Below are 14225 nucleotides of genomic sequence, written 5' to 3' on the forward strand. Positions count from 1 at the left end.
CTTGCTCCTTTTCTTACAGGCGACCCAATGATCTGGGTGTGCCTTGCATCGGGCCCTGCATGTCCCACTGGCTCCTCGAAGCCTCCAAAAGGAGGAAACCTTATTAGAGATCAGAGTGACTCTGGTGAACAACACTCACCTAAATGAAGTAATAATTGTAGAATCATTATCAATTATAGCTCCAACCAGATATGATGGTATGTTCAATTGGCTTGGCGTAGATAAATGTATGTTTGTGCAATAAATGCATCTGTCAAGATTTTTTTTATGCTCTAAGCTGGATTTTCATTAATGAAGGAAGTATTAATTTAAATTAAGCACCCTGAGATCTTTATTAGTAAAGTAATCAGCAGCAAATAAGCTGGTTAATCAGTTTATATATCCATATATATCTTTCAGAATCAATGTTTTCAATTGAGACCGTTGCCAAGTGGTTAGAATAAGACAGAGAGAAAACTCGCATGAAATACATTTCATTTGCTGAGCTGATGTCTGCCGAGCCCTATTGGCGTCTTTGGATGCAGTCATTGATGCATCTACAATGACTGTATAAAATGTGTTTAATTGGCACGAAAAGGCACTAGCTGAGAGCTGGTGGGATTTCCATTATCCAAGTGGACATCTTATTTACTTTCGTGGATCCTGGGAATAAGATGAAAGGAGCTGAGATGGGGTTGAGATGGGTTTTTTGGGTTGGTGGGGGGTGGTGGGTAGGGAGTTTTGCAATCATCCAGGCCTTGCAAAATGCAGCTTTGTAATGCCCCCGCTCTCCCTTGCACCCTCAGGAGAAAAACCGGTGGAACATTTTCCTAATTAGATTCTGCAAAATTGTGAAACTGGCAAGCACTGCGGGTCCTTGCATGATAGAGATTGTGTTTTCATACAGCTCACCCCTTCAGTGAAGATCAAAAGCTGGGCTGAGGAGAAAGTGTCGTTTTTAACTTCAGCCTCCAGTAACATAAAGGGGGGCAGAGGGTGCTTCTCAAGACATGTGGAACTCTTTAGTCATTTGAATCGCTTCCGGATCCCTCAGGGTACAGTACCTGGTACTGTTCCTTCTGCTGATTCCCGGGGTTACCAGGCCCCTGCTGAGTGCATACTTAAGTCAATATTTCCGTTAATTGTTACATTACAAATTGTTCCATATCCCAGTGGTGGGAGTTCACACTGATGCCAGCTGTGGAGTGCCAACACCTACACACAGTCCCCAGCAGTCCCCATGTTCTGTGGGATTTGCCTTTTGAGAATGTTATTTAGGGCATCACCCATTGTCCCAATGTTCAGCTCTAACAGAGGGGAGAGAGGACGCAATAGATTTATTTTCAAATCCTACATGGAGAGGGCTTCCTACCATGTTGTAAGTGTGTTTGAGACTCCGAGAGTTCAGTAGTGTCTTCAGCTGCTTCTACTCACTTCCACCCCACGATTTCCCGGAGAATGGGTCTGATTTGTGAGCCATGTAAACTATGGTTACTAAAAGCTGAGACAGATGCATTAAGAGAATATACTCCTTACATTACACAAACATACTTTATTTGCGTGTATTTGTTTGGTCTGCAGCTAATGGAGAGCGTTGTGGTGAAGTGTGGTTTCTTTGGCAAGCTTTGGAATGCTGTAAGCATCAGAACCCAGAATCGGCAAGTTTGGAAGCTGAAATGAACTGGTTGGTTGGAACCCTGCCTCTCCCAATCCCAGGGTACAGGGCACATGTGCTCTGACGGACTTCGGGCAAATCACTCCGAATTTCTCTCCTTGGAGACGAGGCTGTTGCCAACTTCACCCAAGCGCCGGCTGTCTCAGTCGGTGGAATGCCCAGGACTTATGAGAAACATCATTAGCTCTTTGGGAAAAGGCACTAGTAGTAAAATAAGCCTGTTTGACCAAACTCATCATTGAAGGGTTTCTTTTCTGTAATTGGAAATCTGAAAGGGGAAAAGAGTATTTAGGACATTGGGTTTGCTCGTACAGAATAATCCTAAAGAGCCATCGGCCCAACAACCAGGCGTGAAAAGCACAAACCCTACCTTGTACTCGGACCCAGGGGGATCCTGCGGGCCCTCAGGCAACGGTGTGAACCCGCAAGGGCTTGCTCTCCCTACTGGTCACTAAATCTCCCGTCACTAGCAGGGATTTTGTACTAAAATTTATATAATATAACCCACATAGTAGGTGCCAGATATACCAAGGAAATGCCATGTAATTATTGCATTAATTTCCATAACTATCTTGTGACCTGGAGGCTTTTCTCATGCCCCATTTTACAGATGAGGAAACTGAGTCGCACAGCGGTTAAGTAATTTGCCCACACAGTAGCAGACAGCAGAGCCAGGCCTCACATTCAGGACTCTGACTTGAAAACCTAAGCACGGAACCGCTACCCTCTACTGCCCACCAAGTGCAGCGTGGTCATTTTAGCCCAGGCTAATAACATGACTACCACTGGCCCAGGGTGGTCTCCGGTCATCTCAGGATTCTCAGATATCGTGGAAGGACTCCCCTCCCTCTTCGTCACGACCCCACTGTAGCTTAGCTAACATTCAGCTTCTGGTGTCTATGCTCTGCACTCATCGCCAAGGCTTCTTACAAGGCAGACAGATCTCCACACGGCCACCCTGTCCTGCCTCCAACCCCCAGGTTGTGACCCAGGGCCGAGTGCTGACAGAACAAGCCGAGTCCGCTCATTCCCCAGGGCCTCCAGAGGAGGCCGAGGCAATGCAGGAGGACAGCCCAGGAGGGAAATCAGCGTGCCCACTCGTCAGCCATATAACTCTGGGCAGGTGACTCGACCTTACTGTGCTCGGTGTCCTCGTCTATGAAATGGGACAAGGAGCAGTGTCTATTTTACAGGGGTATTATGAGGATCAAAGGAGTTGATGTTTGCTTGGTGCTTGGTGTGTGGTCAGAGCCATGTAAGACTTAGCTCCTGTGGCTACTCCTCTTGTAACTCTCAAAGCAGAGACTGAGACCACGATCTTAAAAATTCTGGCTCAATCCAGATTGTCAGTTGGGATAACTGAGACAAGGATGGATTTGCCCACCACTCCTGGAAGAACTGGGTGGCCTCTGGAATTGGCTTACTCTTCCAAAGTTATCTAGACATGCCCCAAATATAAATGCTGTCCACAAAATTGTGCAATTCATACACTTGTGAGAAATATCATTCATTCCACAAAAATGCTTTGTGTTCTTGCTCTGGACCAGGTAGGTACCAGAGACACAAAGCTGAACAAGACCAAGGCTCGACCCCATCCCCAAAGAGCACACGATCCGGATGGCAGCGAGTAACCAACCGTAAGACCACATCGCAGTGTGGTAAGTGCTTCAAGGAAAGACAGAAGAGGCGGAGGAGCTTAAATATTTTGTACTGCTGGGTCGGGTCAGTCATTGCAGCTCCCCAAAGCCAGGACGTTGGAGCCGGGCGTGAAGAAAGAGTGAGGATTTGCCTGTTGGAGGACGGGAGTGGAATATGGGCATCCAAGGAGAAAGGACATATAAAGACATGTAATAACGCAGGCTGTGTCTGAGGAACATTCCGTGTAGGGCAGTGGTGGGGCGCACGCCAGGGTGGAGCAGGCTGGGAAGGGAACCACGAGCAACAGAAATGGACGCTGGCTACTTAAGTAAAGGAAGCTTTATAGGAATGATTTGGGGCACCAACAGCACGGAGGGCGGGCTGTCTACTCCAGGCACTGCCCCTCTGATCCTCTCCCCTGCTTCACTCGGTGCTTGATTCACAGTACCGGGAGAGCGGTTCTGATGGCTGAGCTCCCGCCCCAGGCTCCCCTCATGGCTTTACCAGGTGATGAAAGGGGAGAGCAGGAGGGGCCTCCAGGGACCCCTTGACACTAGAGGGCACCACGACTACACCTAATCCGGAAAGGTAATTCCCCAAAAGGAAGTCAGGGTGCCGACAGGAAGGGCAACTCTTTGACAGACAGACCCAAAATCACAGATGTCCATTATAAACAATAATAATAGCTTATTTTTATTAACCAGTGTCATATAGTATGCTGAGTACATGTTTTTCATATGTGTTTTATTTAATCCTCATAACAATTCTAGGTGTAGGTGCACTCCCACCTTACAGGATTGGGGTAGGCATATCCCATTTTTACACATGAAAAAAGTTACAGCTCAGAGAGGTGAGGTCACTTGCACAAGATCGCACAGCTAGCTGGGAATCTAACCCAGAGGCACCTGATGGCAGAGCCCTCAACCATTGCACGTCAGGCCTCCCAGTTTCCTGGTGAAGTGCGAGCATCGGCAGGTTGGCACCGGCTCCCCACTGTCTACCCCTAGCTTCTCCTCCTGCCCTCCCACACCTGAAGAGGCCCTGTCGACTTGGGGACCCAAAGACCTGCTCCTGGAAAGGAGCGGGGACGAGCACCTTTCCCAGGGACCCCGCCCGGAGCGTGTACAAACCAGCGGGGCAGCAGCCTTTGCACCCAGGCTGCCTCCTAGCCTCCAGCCCTGTGTGGGTGTCACACGGAAAACCCCAGAGCAACGTACTCCAGAGTAGTTTTCAGTCTCCTTCCTTTGGAGCCCCAAGAATGGAGAGTTACATACCCGCAGGGCTCCCAGGCACGTTGTCTTAATTAATGACTGAGCAGAAGCTTCTGCAGTCCCTGTGGGCAGATCTGCCCTCATTTAAAAAAATTCCACAAGAATTAAACTCACCTCAGAAGGTAGTGGGGTTAACTTGTGCATGGGTGGAAACATCTCCCAAAGTACTGCACCTGCCATTTTCAAATCTGAAACCATGTATTTAGTATATGTAGGGAAAACTATTCGTTCATGTCATCCACACTCAATCAGCCAGAGAGTCATTCGTCTAGTCTCTAGGATCTAAATGTTAAAAGTGTTATTCAACTCACCTGAACAGTGCAAGGTAGGTATAGGACCCTCATTTTATAGACAAGGAAGTGGAATCTCAGGTAGGTTAAGCAACTAGCTTAAGGTCACACAGCAAGTAAGGGGCAGTGTTCTGGGTCAGGAGCACTCAGCAGATGCTCCCTGACCTGGGGCTCGTCATCGATTTTGATCAACAGTGACGGCTCTGTACCAGTCTTCACAGACACCATCCCTGTACCGCCCAGAAAGGACCCACGTTGCCTCCTGTCAGAAAAGACGCCTGAGGGTTTCAGCACAGTGGAGATTCTTGAACTCATCTCCCCATCCCCAGAGCTGTCCCCTCCAATCCACACTGGCCATCAGCAATGCGTCTAAAATGCAGAATCCATCATGGCACTTCAGAGCTTAACATCCTTCCGTGGCTCCCAATTACCGTCGGTAGAAAATCCACATTCACAGGGAGTGCAGGACACTTCGTGATCTGGTCCTTGCCCACTTCCTCTGTCTTGTCAGCTAAAACATCTCCCCCGGCTCTCTTCGCTCTAGCCATACAACTCTCCCAGCACCTTCGAAGGCACTGACACACCTCTGTTCCCTTGTTCTTCTCTTTAGAACCCCCTTCCCTTCCACATCTGCCCAGCTAACTCCTATTCAACCTTCAAAACTCAGCTCAAGCATCCCCTCCTCTGGACAGGTCCCACCAGCGTGATTGTGTCCACCTTCTGTGCTCCTCTGAAGAGTCCCATAGCATACCAGGGGGACTATCACTCTGGGCTATAATGACATGGTGACAGTCAGGAAGTTTTGGGGCTGCATGGGACATAAATCCTTACTCAAATGAGAATAAACAAAAAGGAAATAGAAAATCTATCTCATATAAAGGACATTTGGAGGTATAGGGGCTGCAGATGTGGTTCGATCAGGGTTTCTACTTCAGTACTCTGTAGTTTTCTCGGATCTGCCCTCCTAAGTGTCCCAGCTTTGTCCTCAGGCTAACTTCCCCATTGGTGGCTGAGATCCTTGCCAACAGCAATTGGGGCAAATACGGCTGGAGGGAAGAGAGAGAACCTTCTCCTGGCTGTCCTTCCCTTTGGTATGATGAGGTCAATTTAGGTCACATGCCTATCCCTGGAACAATTAGCATCACAAGGAAATGCAGAATAATAATTGGCTGAAGCCAGGATACCTGAATGGATCACAGACAAGGGTGTGTGTAGGATTCCCCCCACTGGTTAGCCCAGTATGAGTCAGCTCCTCCTAAATCACATAGCTTGTGTAGAGGAGGGGTGAGTACCTGAATAGAAATGGAGTCTGCCAGGAGCAAGGAAGAAGGGAATGGATGCTGTCTAAGCCACTGCCGTGGCTGCTGGGTATGTACATACATCTGTCGTCCCGTAAGACTGTAAGCCTCCTGAGGACAAAGACTGTGATGTTTATCTCATCTCCCACTGCCCAGCACAGCACGTGAATAATCTTTGAAAAAAAAAATGAGATGAGTTATTATTGTTAAAATGTTGCTGGATCTGAAGTTTATTCAAAGCAACTTAAAAGTTAAGGTTTGCATGAGACAAAGGGGAAAGGCATTATTTCTACCTGCTGGATTTCTGTTTGGTATATAAATTAGACCTTTTTAAAAGACATGTTGCTGTCCGCCAGGCTTTAGAAACGGTGATCTAAGAGTCAGACATTTCCTATTAAAGTTTTAAAAACATAGCTTTAAGTCATACATTATATTGAACGTGTTCATATCTCATCTGATTCAGTAGGTTTTAAACCTCACAGAGGTCACATTTTGAAACAGTAGTCACTTTTTATAACATCTCCAAACATTAAATAAAAATAAAAATTATTATGAAGAATAGAGATGTCCACAGAGACCACTAACGTGACACTTGAATATTGTTATTATTAAGGACAGTATTATTTGGAATCTGAAGGTTACAATGGCTGGCTCATGTCTGAGCTGCATTTTCTCTTTATTGAACTGAAGAAGGGCGGGCAGATTCTATCAATGCTCACCTGTTAAAAAAAAAACTATTTAGAATAGGGGTTCTTAACCTGCGGCAACCTCGGGGGTGCTATGACTCCCTAAAATATATGCAAAATTGTGTGTGTGAACATTTCCCTCCAGAGGGGGATCATAGCTTTTTTTATATTCTCAAAAGGGTTTTTGATCCACAAAAAGGTTAAGAACACAGATATTGAAGGGAAATTCCCTCAAGACCATGGTTGTCCCAAAAACTGGGGTTTCACATAAAGAAGAAAAGCTGTTCCCAGGGTCATACTATTAACTTAGCTTGGTCGCTTCCAGGAAATAGGTCATTCGTGGGTTTCTCTTAGGATGTTTTAACTTAAAGAGTTACAGAGTCAGTAGATACTGGAAATGAATGGGGCTCCGTAAGGAGGAATCGGGAAGCAATCCCAAAGCTCCCACTTCCGCCCAGGCCCAGCCCAGCCTTCCTTCATCCCTCCCCTTCAGCTAAAAGGGCCTCTTCTGGCCCCACACATTATTGTGAGCTCCCATGTTTACTGCGGACAATCTGTAATTTGCCCAGCCAGTCTAGGGACCTTCCCTCAGCTAACATTTGTAAACAGAAATAAAGCTAGTGGTTTGTTGTTTGTCTCTGAAATCTTGCAATTCTGATGTGTCATCCCTCAGCTGTAATAGGTAAAACAGTAAAATAGTGAAAGGAAGGAAACGCCAGGTGAGAGCGTGGATGCATGCACCTGCTCGGTGTGCGCTCACGGGCGGCTTGGATAGGTGCTGCTTGGTTCCCCCAGGAAGCATCCTGGTCGAAGAAGCAGGCTTTGTATTGTTAGTTATCTGCTTTTTCTTTGTTTCCCTTGTTTCAGTGTTCAGCTGCATTTTACTGTTCATGACTGGAAGCATGCATTCAAAATTATGGAGCATGACATTTTAACTATCTCATCTCACCATGATTCATCTCAATTTACTTTCCTCCAAACTGTGGTCTTGAGAAAGCGTACCGTCTCTAGGTTCTCCAGTGGGGAGAAGACCATACATGGCATGAAATGAGCCTAACGTAGGCTAACTTATGAGCCAGGCTCACTTGGTGGATCCTCATCATTCTCCCAATGAGATGCTTTCTTTCAGGATGGGAACGTGGGGGACGCCAGCAATGGCCTCAGCAGTTACTGCTGAATGTTCAGTGTGAACCAGTGGATGGTACAAACCATGATGAATCCAGCCATCCTAAAGGAATGTGGTGGGGGGTGTGCCCAGCCTATGGGGGCCCCACAGATCCTTCACACTTCACGTTTGAGGCTTCTGTTCCCCAAACACTCGCTTTGCATTACCTGCAAATGTACCAATCCCAGGACCTAGCGTATCGCTGCCAGAATATACTTTACTGTCTTTAGTTGACTTCCACTGTAGAGTTCAACCTCTGTTGAACTTTGGTGGTAAAAAATCAGCTCTGTCTTCATTCACTCTAGGAGCCTCTGCTTCTGAGTAGATGAATCGATAATGAGGTCATGAACAAACATTATTAATGCCTTTTATTATTTATATGGATGTTAATGTGTCCAGTTGACACACAACTTTCTACGTCTCGTGTCCAACGCTCATGACCCTCAGTACCCCCTCTCTTCCTCTCTCTCTCTCCATTCAGTCACAGTTACAGTGAGAGAATAATGTATCACAGGCCATGACCCCTTGGCCTGTATGAATTATCTGTTTAGAAAGATGTGAAGCCACCTTTTATATCCACCATAATAGATACTTAGACATGGTGGATCAATAGTGAACAAGTTTGCTAGTTATAGTTAATGGGTACCAAAGGGACACTCTGACAGTGACCTCTGACATTGTGTCTGACAAGAAATCTTTAGAGCAAAAACTAAAGAAGACAGACAGTTTTTAAAGTTATGAATGTAGATCCATAGCAAATCATGATCATTTTCTCCAGGTGGAGATAATTCAGACTTGCAGGCAGTTATGAATGTCTGCAAACCCCTTAATTGGGACCCTGAACTGGAAACGGCAGCCCATGGCTACAGTATTTTGGAAACAGCTATGGTGCCGGGCCTGACACAACCCCATTTGTTATCCAAGGAGAACCAACTGAGATTGTTTTCCTGTCAAAGAGAACTTTTCTCTTTATGCAATAGGCTGTCATTTATAATTTTAAGCAGGCACGGATTTGTTAAACAGCCACATGGTAATGGGTTTCTATAAGAAGATCCACAGACCCATAGTTCTGGAAAGAAATTGAGCTTACAAGATATTTAAAAACCTAATGGGAATGGAATATTTTGGGTTTCTTGAAAAGATGGTTTCTGCTCTGCACATTGTCAAGGGAATTTAACAATAAATCCATTGTTGTGTGTCTGAGAGTCTGTTTGAGGCAATCACATTTTCATACATTCTGTGGACTTGCTCTCAGGGAAATCCACCAGGGCGCCAAGCCCACCTTTTCATGTCACTGCCCCGTGGGGGACTCCCGGGGACATGAACGGTGGCGAGCAGCTTTACAGAGTCGGGGAAACAGCGACTTGGCGAGTGCTCTTGAGGAGAGCAGACCGCAGCCTCCCGCTCGGCAGAGAAATCACTGCCCACGGCCTCCAGGCGCGGAGAGGGGGGGACAGGAAGGCGAGCGCAGCGGTGCGCCCCTCCCCGCGCCCGGCCGCGCGGATGTCACGCTCCACCGCACTGCGGTCTCAATGGTCTCCCTGCTGCTCCGCACCGCCGAAAACGCATTTGTCCTGGCTGTTCTTTCTTCTTCTCCCCTCTCATCTGTGTAAGATGAATCACTCCTGGATCCAGCCTGACTCCGAGGGCAGAGCCGGGTCCAGACGAGGTAACCGGCCTCCTACGGCGTCAACATTTTAATTAATTTCAACACTAATGCACAAATGAGAGTTAATCACCCTGCCGGCCTGCTTTCTAATTTACCAAGTTTATTCATTAAAACTTTCCTTACTGAACTTTGATTGAATGTCATGCTTTTTTGGAGGCCTTTCAAACTGCCTTAAGGGTTTTAAAGTGATATCTTGGGCAGCTGCTGAAAGCCTTCAGTGTTTGCTTAAAGAGAAGAATGGGGAGAATCGCATCAGCAAGAAATCTTCTCTGTGCCGAACAAGGAGCCTTTTAGGCAGCAGGAGGCCTGTAAAAGCAGGTTTGTTTTTAAGCAATATATAAAAAAGAAAGGGAAACTTAAGTATCTAATAAAAGAAATGAAATCAGTCACCTTAATACTTGGCATAACTCAGAAATACATTTCACGTAAGACGCAGCCATCCTTTGAAAACCAACAGGACCACAACAGGGCCTTGTGTCTGTGGGGGAGAGATGTTCCTGACGGGTTTGCCGGCCTCACTATTTTGGAATCAATATAATACAAATCCTGGGTACACAGTTTTACCCTAAATTTTTACTGAGACATTGTTTCAGTGAGGCCTTTTATTTAAAATTAACTCAAGACCAACGCAATCTTTGCCTGTCTAATTAACAGTATTCACTGTTAGGGGCAAGATACCCCATATGTCAGTTACATGAAGGCAGCTGTCAGGCTGACACGCAAGACACACGCAATTGCTTTTCCAGTAACTGACAATGTTAGCGTCTTTAGGAATATGCTTCTTCCCTGTTTCTGTCTTTCTACTCCCCACACTGAGTCAGAAAAATATTTTAAAAGTTTAATAAAATTCCAATAATTTGGGAGGAAAAATTCAAGGCAGAGTTATTAATGAAAGCACCACTTCTAATATGCCATGAATCAAAATACAAGTTTTCATATTCATCTCCACGTTCTATAAATACCGCTCAGTGTTATGCAACAAGACATGACAAACTCATTTTTAAAAGGTATTTTTAACTTCAGGGAGCGAGAAAGGTTACCCAAATTCACTCTACCTCGGAAAATGAAGCTTGATTGGGAGGGCTCCCCTCCCACCTGCAGGGGGTAGGCCTTGTCACTACAGTTGGCTCATGAAATATTCCCACTTCCCTGGCTCCTGAAAGATCTCTTCAACAGAATTTTCTTTTCAGATATTTAATCGCTGTGTCTACCAAAACACGACTGAGAGAGAAGTATGTCAGCACAGCACAGAGAGCATGACAGAAAAGTATCTAAGCGCTGAGGTCAGGCAATCTTGCTTGCAATCTTGGTTTTGCTACTTACTAGCTGTGTGACCTTGGACAAGTCATGTAAACTCTCTGAGCGTGGTTTCCTCAACCACCACATTAGTGTTATTACAGTAGCTCTCTCATAGGACTTTTGTGAAAAGTAACAGCTAATGCATATGCAGCATCTGCTATATATAGTAAGAGGCACTTAGAGGTGCCAAACATCATTTACTCCTCACCCCAATTTCAAGAATCAGTATTATTATAATCCCCAATTTACAGATGAGGAAACTGAGTCACAGAGAGGCAAAGTAACTTTCCCAAAGTCACACAACTGAGTAAGTGGCAAAGCTAGAGTTTTTACACCGGTAGCCTGGCTCCCGAGTCTGTGCACCTAACTCCCTTACTATGTAAAGTTATAGCACATACGCAAGGGACACGGGATGCTGCTCCGCCCAGGGACGTGGTTACCAAGAGTCAGTGCTTGTTGGCTTTTATTATGACAGGTGTTCAGTAAACACTTGTTGGGTAACTGGATAAAGGAATTCTGTTGGGGACCCTTGAAACCCCCAAGTGCAAACACTCCTGCTAATAAACTACCAACATGGAGAAGCACGGGGACGCCTTCCAGGCTCCCTCGATTTCAGTGGATGGAAACATCTAGGTGCACGCGACTGCGGGGGCCATTTTACTCCTACTTGAGGGGAAGGAAAAGAAAATAGAAACAATGAGTAAGCTCTTTACTATGCAGACAAGAGAAATCTAGTCCAGTGTGAACCCCGTCAGGGGGTCCTGAACCTGGACACACATTAGAATCCCCTGTGGAGCTTTAACAACTCCAAGTAAGTGGACTTCACCCCAGATCTACTGAATCAGAATATACGAGGACGAAGTTCAGGCAGACGTATCTTTCAAAAACATCTTACTGAAACATGACATCATACAGAGAGGCGAACAACTCACAGATACACAGCTTGATGACTTTCACACAGTGAACACACTCATGTCATCAGCACCCAGAATACCAGAAGCCCCCTTGTGCCCCTTCTAGTCACTACCCTTCTAAGGGGTAGCCACAGTCCTGACTTCTGCCACACAGATTAATTTTTCTCGATTTTTGCTATAAAACCAGAATGGCATCATGTGGTGCGTGTACTTTGGTGTCTGGTTTGTTTTGCTCCACCTTGTGTTTCTGAGATTCACCTGTGATGTGTGCAGCATGAGTCCCTTCCTTTTCAGTGCTGTACACTATTCCACTGTATGAATATGCCAGTTTATTTATTCACTCAGCTATTGTTGGGCATTTGTGTGGTTCCTTGTGGAGCTATTACAAATAGTCCTGCCATGAAATTCATGGACATCTTTTGGTGGATTTTTGCATTTCTGTTGGGTATTTACCTAGCAGTGGAATTGATGAGTTTAGGGTACAGCTAAGTTTAACTTTAGTAGATTGGGCATGCGTGCCTTTAAAAGCACCACAAGTGAATCAGATGAGCACGGGGCTCGGAACTGCTGATCTCAGCCATGAGGCCTTGTGGCTAACCCAACTGGTGTTCATGATGTGAGAGGGGAAATGGCAATGGGAATGGAATATTTGACATTTCTTAAAAACTGGCCTCTAAGACAAACAAGCACACACATAGATAAGGAGAATGGACTAGTGGTTACCAGAGGAGGAGGGGGTGGGGGGAGGGCAAAAGCAGTAAAGGGGTACATATGTAGGGTGATGGATAAAAACTGGACTGTTGGTGGGGAACACGATGCAGTCTATACAGAAACTGAAATATAGTGGTGTACCCCTGAAACTTACATAACGTTGCAAGCCAATATGACCTCAATAAAATAATTTAAAAAATTGATAGAGTCTGTAAATACCAATGACTCTCAGGGTTTAGGACCAGGAAAATTCTTCTGATGCATTTACTATTTACTACTATTAAAAAAAAATACAGAAAAAAACACTGGCTTCTGTCCTTCATTACAGTTGGTAAGGGTCAGGCGACGTCAGAGCTGGTGAGGGTCGGGGTTGAGGCTGTGGAACCAAAGCAGCACAAAGAGTAAGTTGGTCTATGTCGCAGGTAAAAGTTCTCAACACCAGGTGTCTCCTCAGCATCTTGGGAAATACGACAGCACAGAGCGCTTCTGTGAGGACCAGGGGAAAGGCGGCGCCGATTGTTCTCTAGCCTGGCCTTCTGCTGCCTTCCCACAACCCTCCCGCCCCCCGCTCCTTTCCCCATGACCCTCCTCTTCTGAGAAGCTTTCCTTGTGTCTCTCCTGCTGTCGCATTTGACTGAGGGCCCCTTGAAGGCAGGGCCTTGACCTACCCATCTTGGCACAACCAGGCCCTGCTGTACATTTTCCATCAATACTCAGTCACTACTTTAAGACAACTATTCTCAACAGGCTAAAATGAGCAGCTTCTTCACAAAGTGTCAGGGCATTAAAAAGCATGGATCAAGTACATGTTTCCAAACTGTCCTTCATTTGGGGTCTTTCAGATCAGCATAATGCACACATGAGCGCTGGCCACTGACCCTCACCAGGACACGTGGAGGGGACAAAGGAGGACAGGACAAACCTTACAGGAACTAGTTAATTGATTAACTGATCAATTAATTATTAACATGATATACAAACAGAAGAGTCGTTTCTTGGGGCTTGCAAGGAGCCAGGATTTAGCTCTAGGACCGATGTGATGGGTGAAGCTAATTGGACTTTCTGTTCATAATTAACCCCTCCAGCATGGTTGTCACAAAGGTGGGAGAAGGAGCAGAGAGAGACCCTTCCTTGGAGATAATACGATCCCCAAATGATTTAGAACAAGGGGTTTCTGAGTAGGGCTGCTGCATACAATCATGCAGGGTGTGCACTGCACAATTCCAGGGTACGAAAATGAGTCCCTTGGAGTCGTAAGCCTCCTTAATTTCATCTGTAAAAACTAACTCAAAGGGTTACTATAAAGATTAACAGAGCTACCATTTCTGAAACAGAGAAAACCATGCCTGACCATGATTCATTGAACGGATTTTCGCTAATAACCTGCTCTTAGTGGGTATTCATGGAATTTAAAATCTAGGAGAGTATGCAGACAGTAAATTAATAACTAAAAAAATAAATACATGCTTACAAATTGCAGTGAGTGCTCTGAAGGAAAATTCCCCAGAGAACAGCAGAATGCGTGGAGGGGCAGGTGTGGGTAAGGGTGCCTCTCTGGGAAGTGACACTGGGCTGAGTGCAGGGACGAGTCTGAGTCCCCTTAGCAGAGCCTGGGAGGAGAAGGTGGCTT

Source organism: Diceros bicornis, chromosome 4, assembly GCF_020826845.1.
Source record: "Diceros bicornis minor isolate mBicDic1 chromosome 4, mDicBic1.mat.cur, whole genome shotgun sequence".
Taxonomy (NCBI): domain Eukaryota; kingdom Metazoa; phylum Chordata; class Mammalia; order Perissodactyla; family Rhinocerotidae; genus Diceros; species Diceros bicornis.